Below are 8,384 nucleotides of genomic sequence, written 5' to 3' on the forward strand. Positions count from 1 at the left end.
TGCGCACCTCCCTTTCGTGGTGCGATTTGAAACCAGATTCAAGTATGCTGGCCCTTAACTTGTCAAAGCAGTGGCCCTGGATAGAGACATGCTTGGATAGCGGAATATTAGGAACGCTCACAACATGCCATCTATGATTGCTAAAACGCAATATAAAGGCTGTTTATGTTTGTTCAGTGTATTGCAGCTTGCACCTTGAGCATTCTACTAAATAGATAACATTTGTTGTGTCGCAGTCGGAAGTTCCCTTTTATTATAAGGCTAAAGCTTGACGCGCTGCTCATAACACTCCACGAAATTGTCACGTAAGCGCAAACTTTGCACCATGACTTCTTGCAAGGATGACAGCCTATGTGAATTGGTTTTGTTATCTTAGATGACGTTAGCATGTCGCGTAAATTTTTTCATGGTCAGTAAACAGTGCGTGGCGGCTCCGGAAATACGTCTCTGGCGCGATTACTCTGCATGAGTATGTTATGATGCTTTTTTAGGATGACATTAACGTTTGGATTCGATGCATAATGCAGAAGACCACATGACAAGAAGCTCCCATTCGGCGGAAATACGGGTAATGTTAGGTATAACTATGAACTTTTATTATATTTACTGAAGGCTCGCGTGGCTCCTTTTTCTTCCTGCGTAACACTAGGCGCTTAGCTTACCCGATGTCCTTAATTGACTAAGCAAGGTACCTTGCACTTGGTGGAAGAACAGAGAAGGACGTGGGCGATTTGTCGGCGTTGTAGAGAGTGTCTGAATTTAATGCGAGTTTTTCAGTAAATAATGAATCGAGGGCAGCTGAACACTAAAGTTGTATAACACGAATGCCACAGCACTTAGGCAGCTCATGTTTTGGATCCTTTGTTGAACTTAGTCTTTTTGGCTAAGCCCATTATTAACATGCTGCACAAGAATATCGGCTTCATTTTTTTAATGTTTGCCATAAGTGGTCGGCTCCGCCCCGCAACGTTGATGCTTGTTGGGAGGTGTTACTTAAGATACGTTGTGTTCAAAGGAAAGACATAGCCGCAGAAAATAATATCTAGGTACCTGTTTGGGGTAGAGAGTGTGAAGAGTTGAGGTACGTCGGTAGATTACAAATGTGAAATGCTACAAGCGCTAATCACAGCGTAAGCTTGGTTTGCGTGTAGCCACGATAAAACATAACACACTGTAGCACAGAATACAGCCTTAAGATTCTCTCACCAGCCCCGTAAACTGTTTTGCGTAAACTGGAATATATTTCTACACTCCTAGTTAGGTCATACTAGAATTTCTTATAACTGACTACTCCAATTTTTTTATTTCTTTTCGACCGAAAGACAACATCACGCTGTTCATTTATGTCCGCCAAAGCTGAATGGAAGTCTCTTGTAGTAGTACACCATAATCTGATAATTCAGAATATGGCATATATACGTAGCGTATTCGTTTCCTGAAAAAAAGAAATAAGAGCAGCAAGAGGCAACAAGGGCTTTTTTTTACCAGATCGAACATATGGGGACGTATTCGGGCACTACCTTTCGCGAATGCATTGCATAACAAGTTGCACAATAAAAAAATTTCAATGTCTTGCCAATAAAATTAGTGTACTAAGTAAGTTCCAGGCGGAAATGGTATTTGATACTGTTACAAATGTTATTTGTAAAGAGCTTTCCAGGGAGCATTCTACTCCACTATTTTTCAAAGGCGTTTTTAATAACACATAACGGAGCAGAGATTAGATGCGAGTCGTTCGCAAAGCTTTACAAACATCAGTAGGCATTGTTTTTCCACGGCTTTGTGCTTTACGGGAGTCCTAAGCCAATTTCTCGTTGTCGTAATGAGCCCCGTGCGTTTATCTAGTCAACATATATTTTCTAGGCGCATGACCCCATACCGGTTCCAGTCCTGCGCGTTCTCGGTTTGATGGCAACCCTACATTCTTCGCGTTGCTTTGTTGATTTGATGTGTTGCATCGCCTATGGTGATGTGCGGCTCATGGTGGGACGTGTCAACGGGTAACAAAAATATCTTGCTTCGTCTTCCTTGGCTTATTTCGGTATAATAGGTGCGCAAATTTCACTTCAATAGCTGATTTGTTGTCTGGTGTAGGACGGTTTACCATCTAGCACACCGCATCTTCACATCTTCACACGCATGGAGTTCGCCTATTTGTAATCTCCAACAGTAGTGAAAGGCCCAAAACAGCTGCCCCCTTGCGACATCACGGGCGACAAAAAGTGGAATGGTGTGTATTGCAAGGTAGAAAAAATTTTCCTTGTGTTTATCTTGTATTGAACAATCCATCATCTGTTTTGACGCCTGTGATAAGAAACAACTGGTGGGGAAACCGCCACGCACATGAAGTCAACCAACACGCACATGGTTCCAAAGCATTTGCTGCGCGTGACCACAATGACATGACATCACATTACAAGATTTTAACAATTTTCACAAGTTTCTGCTAATTATTCTGCTTAATGCTTGGTTATTCCTATCTTTTACATTATTCTGAATTAGGGTGGGTAATTTTGAAACGGTTTTGATCAATTCTGCACTTGTTTTGACCCTGTTTTTGCGCGTGACCACGACGACATGAAATCACATTACACACCGACAGCACGGGCCTGTAAAGTGCTTTGCACTTAATATTTTAGTCAGGAAATATCATAGATACACAGCTTCTTTAAGAGATATGCTGAGTCAACACAGAGGATGTCTGCTGTATCTTCTAAGACATAGACGTAATGAACACCTGTTAGATGCTTGTCAATAGAACTTACACAAGCCCATGCTCTATACAACTCTTAGAATGTAAAACTATGAACTGGAGCATAACTGCGAGTCGGCCTAGTTGGAACAGATTCATTTTTAAAACTTTTTGTGCGCAAACAAACAGGGACGAAGAAAAGTAGTAACATAAGGACTAGCACTTTCTAACAACTTGTCAACAACGAGAGCTTTCCAACAGTTGTTCGAAAGCGCTCGTCCTTGTGTTACTCCATTTCTTCTTCCCCGTTTGTATCCACACAAAAAGTTTTAAAAACTAAAACTATTGCATAAATTGTCTGTGCACTTCACAATTATCTCCGAAGTATAAATTATATACCAAAATGTAACATTTCCCGGGAATGGGCAGTATTCGAGTATTGGTACAACGAGCAGTGAAGTTCTCGTTGTTGCTCAAGATTGCTGCAATGGCCTCTCTGGGTGGCTGAAAACGTTACAACTGCATAATTTCACATGTCGCAATAGCAGTCATGGTTTCTCTTTGAACGCGCAACAATATTTCACTGATGCTGTCAGCAGCGTCGTTGCTTTGTAAAAAAATCGTGTAATTTGCCAAATTGCGGCTAACGTGACTGCGCGCATCAACAAAGCTCTCCCACACCGCTGTGGGAGAGCTTTGTTGTCTTCGAGTATCTGATAGCCCAGCTTATGCAATCAGACGTTCATGCGCCTTCGGGCTTATTTTTATTGTAAAGGCTCAACAAAGTTGTCATCGCTGAGCCTATTTACCTTCCTCTATTAGCGGTTTTCTGCGGTATTCTTTACCCTAATTACGTTAACGAGTATCCAGTTTGTGTGGAGTACACTGGCGGTCAATTTGCGCTTTATGGCTCCCTGCTACACTTCGCGACCTGATGTGCATGGTGGTAGAATATTGGCGCAATACCGTAATTTATATTGTTCAAGTTCATCAAACCTTATTGTAATGACCTCGCCATCAAGAGAAGATGAGCCATGAAAATCTGACAGCCTAAAACTTACCACTGCATCTATTCATGCACTCAAGACAACTTCCAAAGTTGTTAGCATTGCCACCCCAATCACTGTACAGAAATGGACGACAATGGTCTACTTTGGAGTCATATGACCAGGCGAAGAAGCGGCCGATGCCATGTCCTTGAACTTGATCCAAGCTACACAGCGGTTTCTCTGGAATTCCACCTGAGAGGAAGTAGAAGCCATAGTTGAGTAAATTTGAAATTGTCCTCATAACGGAGCTAGCGCCTTCATTGAGGAGAGGCATAGATCGGCACACGGTAAATAAAAAGAAATCTGGACAACGCACAGGGCAACGCACGCGTAATTTCGCTCCATCGGAGGTTTCATGGGTTCGCGCCGCGAATACAGGTGTCCAAGGTGTTGGGAGCATGTATCCCGTCTTTCCGTGTGGATATGTGTAGAGTGGCTTAAGGCAAATATGCAAAACTACAGACAACGTATACCTATCACACATTTTGAATCGACAATGATATATTGTGTCATTGATTATTTTTGAAGCAAAATTACATGTACTTTGTTTGATCCCTTAGCTTTTGTACTAAGGGGTCGGAAGGCTGCGTGTATTAGCTTGCTGTGTGATAAAATATTTCCAAATAATACTTCGTGATCTTGCATTCAAACAGTTGGAGAACCGGTAATAGTGATTTTATCATGAATGCATTACGTAAATAAGGGCTTGCCTTCGGCTTCCGTAATTCAATATTTGAAAATAAAATAAAAGTACATAATGTTGGAAACTCTAAAGCTGACACAAACACCAACCAGAAAACAAGAATTACACCATGAAATAAAAAAAATAGTAACAACTAACACTGTCCACAGAGAAAAATGCAATGCGCTACAGGCTAGTCACTGATGCCAATGCGGCCAAGTGGAGGCGGATGTTTGTCACCTCTTCGTATATGACGGACGACATGATACTGCCCCACAAGTGCTTAAGGTTGATTTAAACTTGTTCAATCGTTGGTTATTCACCCAGAATGACCTGGGTGAATGAAAGGCTCTGTTCTTGAGGCCAACAGTGTTTTAACAATATATAGCGCTTCCTGCATGGGACATATCGAGTGTTACATGATCTTACGTCGATGATAAAACATCAGAACCAATCGTATTGATTTGTGATCAATAATTCACCAAATTAAACCTCTAAACAATACAGAGGTTTGACAGGAACTTTAGAGATTCGTGTCATAAACAACGGGCAAGGAACAGAAGTGTAAGCTGATGGAGTTGGAAATGTTTTAAAGAATTCGTCATTACAGGTACAAGGACCAAGTGCGCGCTGTAGGTTTTCCGGCAAAGAACAAGACATTTCCAATATTCCAGGATGAACATAAGTGCGCGACAAATTATTTTAAAACGAGTGTATTAAAAACTCCATGTACACTTACTTTCCTCAGTACCAGATATTTATTTATAAAGTTATTCACAAAACTTGAAGAACCCTGTACTGAAAGTCTTACATGAGGGATATGTTAATGGACACTTGGCACCTAAATGTAATGCCGTATTTTATTTTGGGAAATAATCAGAAAAAATTCCATGCTTATACAGATACCATGCGGAGAGAATGCGTGGATTGTGTACTCACGTAAGCACCATCGCTGACACTGTCTTTCGGAAGAAAACCTGTTCAGGTTCCCATTGCATCCACCGAAGGTGAAGGCTTTGCAAAAACGACTGTGGGAATCGAAATACCATGAGGTAAACGGGCCTCCCCCGCATATCTTGCCAGGCGCTTTCGGCCTCAAGCAGTATCTGGGCGTTGTGTGATTTTCCGCTAGAGGCGTAAATTGCATTGAAGAGCAGATGAAGCAGTCATTTGAAAAACTGTTACCACAAACATGCAAAAATGCACGTGTGTTTCCTGTCCTACGTGTTTTCACCTTAAAATTTATTAAATGCTTTAGCACAAGAAAACGTTCATCGCGACATCATAATAGCTACAGCATGCGCAGTCAATTTCTACGTAAAAGTACTTTAAAGGATAACCAGAGCTTCAAATCTGTATTTATTGCTGCAAAATGTGCAGATTGCTGCATCAAATGTTGTTTTAAAGACATCACCTTTATTTCACTAGTTCGCTCATGAAATTGCCAATAAACTGACACCAAATTGCATATGCTTTGTGTTTTGATGACAGCTACCAATAAATCTAAAAATAGATTCTATGTGCGCTTGTCTGTAGATTGTTCTGCTGAAGTGGCTTACTCTTTTCTTGCATCTGTAAATGCTTTTAATTTCCGACATATTATCCATCTTCCTACATATTGACATGGGGCATAGAATGACTTGCTTAGTTAAAATAAAAACACCATGTTGCATTTGCTACGACACATTTCATAGAGATGACTAATGGCGGGTTCAATATTTGATGTTACGACAAAGCTTTGCCAAGAAAAGAATGAACATGTGAGAATTTTTCAGTGTAATAAATTGAAATTAGAGTATCAGTAGTAGTGTTCTGGTGTCTACATGTCTTCCTTTCAACTTTCCTTTTCCTTTGAAATGGGTTGTGTAAAAATCAATTACGTTGTTGTTACGCAGCCGTGTTGCATTGCAGCCGTGAACATGGTATACCGTCTGCCAATAATGCAGACGGTATACCATGTTCCAAAGAACCTTGGGGGATCACAGTACTGATGCACTTATTAAGCATTTCGTAAAAACTGGTTCTGTGAATTCGCGCTCGAAATATTCAGCGTACGAAAAGCAAGCGTGTCAGCGAGGCCATTCCAAATAAGAAACCATATTTAAATAACAAACTTATAACATGTCCTCTTTTAACATTCACGGTGATTGCTTCGATAATTTTGCATTTTCTTTGACCTAGACTGTTGCTGACAGTAGGCATGTCCCTTTCATCAACACGTATGAATTCCTAATTTGACACGTTTATATTTAACATCTGTTGACTAAATGACATGTGCAACCCTGAACTTTCAAGCATACTCAATGTTGAACCTGTAGTGAATATGTTTACCATTTGTGAGGAGTACACAGTAGAGAAGTGAACATTAATTGTGGACTGACCAATGATCCAACGACCACTAGGGCTGCACGCTATTTTTTTTTTGGTTGTGTCACACACGCGGGATTCGCTGTAGAGCATACGCCACAGTGCACTAATGTGGTACAAGCACAAGTCCACACACATAGTCCTATGCCTGTCTCTGTCACTCTTAAGCCAACTCATGTCTTCATAATTTGTTCAGAAGCACACGTGCAAGCAGTACAATAGCTCACTTCTTAAGCCAGGAGGCTCAGGTGAAATTGCTAAGTTTGCACGTTGAAGAAGTAATGGACAGTTATTTCCTGTCAGATAACACTAATTCTAGCAGAAAACACAAAGCAAGAAACCTTCAAAGCATGCTACGCGCGAGTTTAAGGGAATACATAGGCTGCTTCATGCAGCCGCGTCATTCATTCATATATGAGGGCTCGTTCACTGCCACATGCAGCCCCTTGGCTTTAAGTACATCTTCTGGATAAAACGCGCATGTAAAGCTGACCGCCTTTTTCTGAGCAAAGAAACGTCACTTTAAGGCTTGTAAGCTTGTCGATCTTGTCAAATGATGTAGTTTCAGTCAAAGAAGACAATGGGATTTATATAGCTCGTATAATATTTTCTTGATAGCGGGCTAATAGAAGACAATGGGATAAATTGCCGTTTAATTTTGTTATCATTCGTCTTCATTTTTGCACAGTGCTCCCTGTATACCCTGTTATACGCTGCTCAACATTTATTCACTATGGTGAACCTATGCTCCAGTTTACACGCTTTATGTCCGTCTAGCAATATTATAAAATGAGTGTACAGTAATCCGAATATTTATAAAAACATGCCCAAATTCTCACAAAGACTTCTGCCGTTCCAACACTAAGTCTTGACAACATTGTGTGGTCCGTTGTAGGCACTTCCACGCTGCGAATAATTCTCATTGTCGCACCTCATGAATTTGTGAGAGAGTTTCCATTTATAATAACAGTCAATAAACTAAGTCTGTAATGACAACATATAACTTTTGTGTAGCATGCAAACTTACCAAAAACGTTGAAGACAGTCGCGGCGACAACTAATAATTCAATTGTATCCTTCATTCTTAATATCCCACTTTATATAATGATAGCACGGAGCTTTCGATAATACTTTTCAGCACTTTTCTCATTCACTGCAACCATGTGGTGTCAATTCTGCATCGACAAAAACCCCAGGCAATGATATTCCGTACGTTGGTCTTAGACATCTGTGTGCGTGAAAATTAGCATACACTCTCGGTAAAACAATTCCATTTCTTGTCAAAAGAAACCCAATCTTATAACTTCTAAACAAGTCCACGATGCGTACCGGTAAACTGCACCACTTCCAAGTTACTTATACTCATCTATTACCTTGTAACGCCAACCATAGCACAAAAGAAATAAAATGTAGTTTAAAATACATGATATTTTGTTTTTGCAGTCCGCCATATATACTCGTATTTCGGCACTCTTGAGTTGAAGACAATTGTCATTTAATGTATTTTCCCCCATCATTAACACGCGTACAAAAGACAGCCCGATTACTGGTATTCTGGCTTCTGTTAATGAAAATAGGAACCTAATTATGCCAG

At 40.5% G+C, this 8,384-nt stretch overlaps 1 long non-coding RNA gene across 1 annotated transcript; it reads right to left on the reverse strand.

Annotated features, from left to right (window-relative positions):
* Positions 1 to 1,254: 1,254 nt before the first annotated feature.
* Positions 1,255 to 8,085, reverse strand: LOC119457435 (uncharacterized). The gene is made up of 4 exons (XR_005193263.2): positions 7,818 to 8,085; positions 5,363 to 5,551; positions 3,754 to 3,933; positions 1,255 to 1,435 (listed from the first exon to the last, which is right to left on the reverse strand). It is a non-coding gene; the product is annotated as an uncharacterized LOC119457435 (long non-coding RNA).
* Positions 8,086 to 8,384: the final 299 nt, after the last annotated feature.

Source organism: Dermacentor silvarum, chromosome 7 (assembly GCF_013339745.2).
Source record: "Dermacentor silvarum isolate Dsil-2018 chromosome 7, BIME_Dsil_1.4, whole genome shotgun sequence".
Lineage (NCBI taxonomy): Eukaryota > Metazoa > Arthropoda > Arachnida > Ixodida > Ixodidae > Dermacentor > Dermacentor silvarum.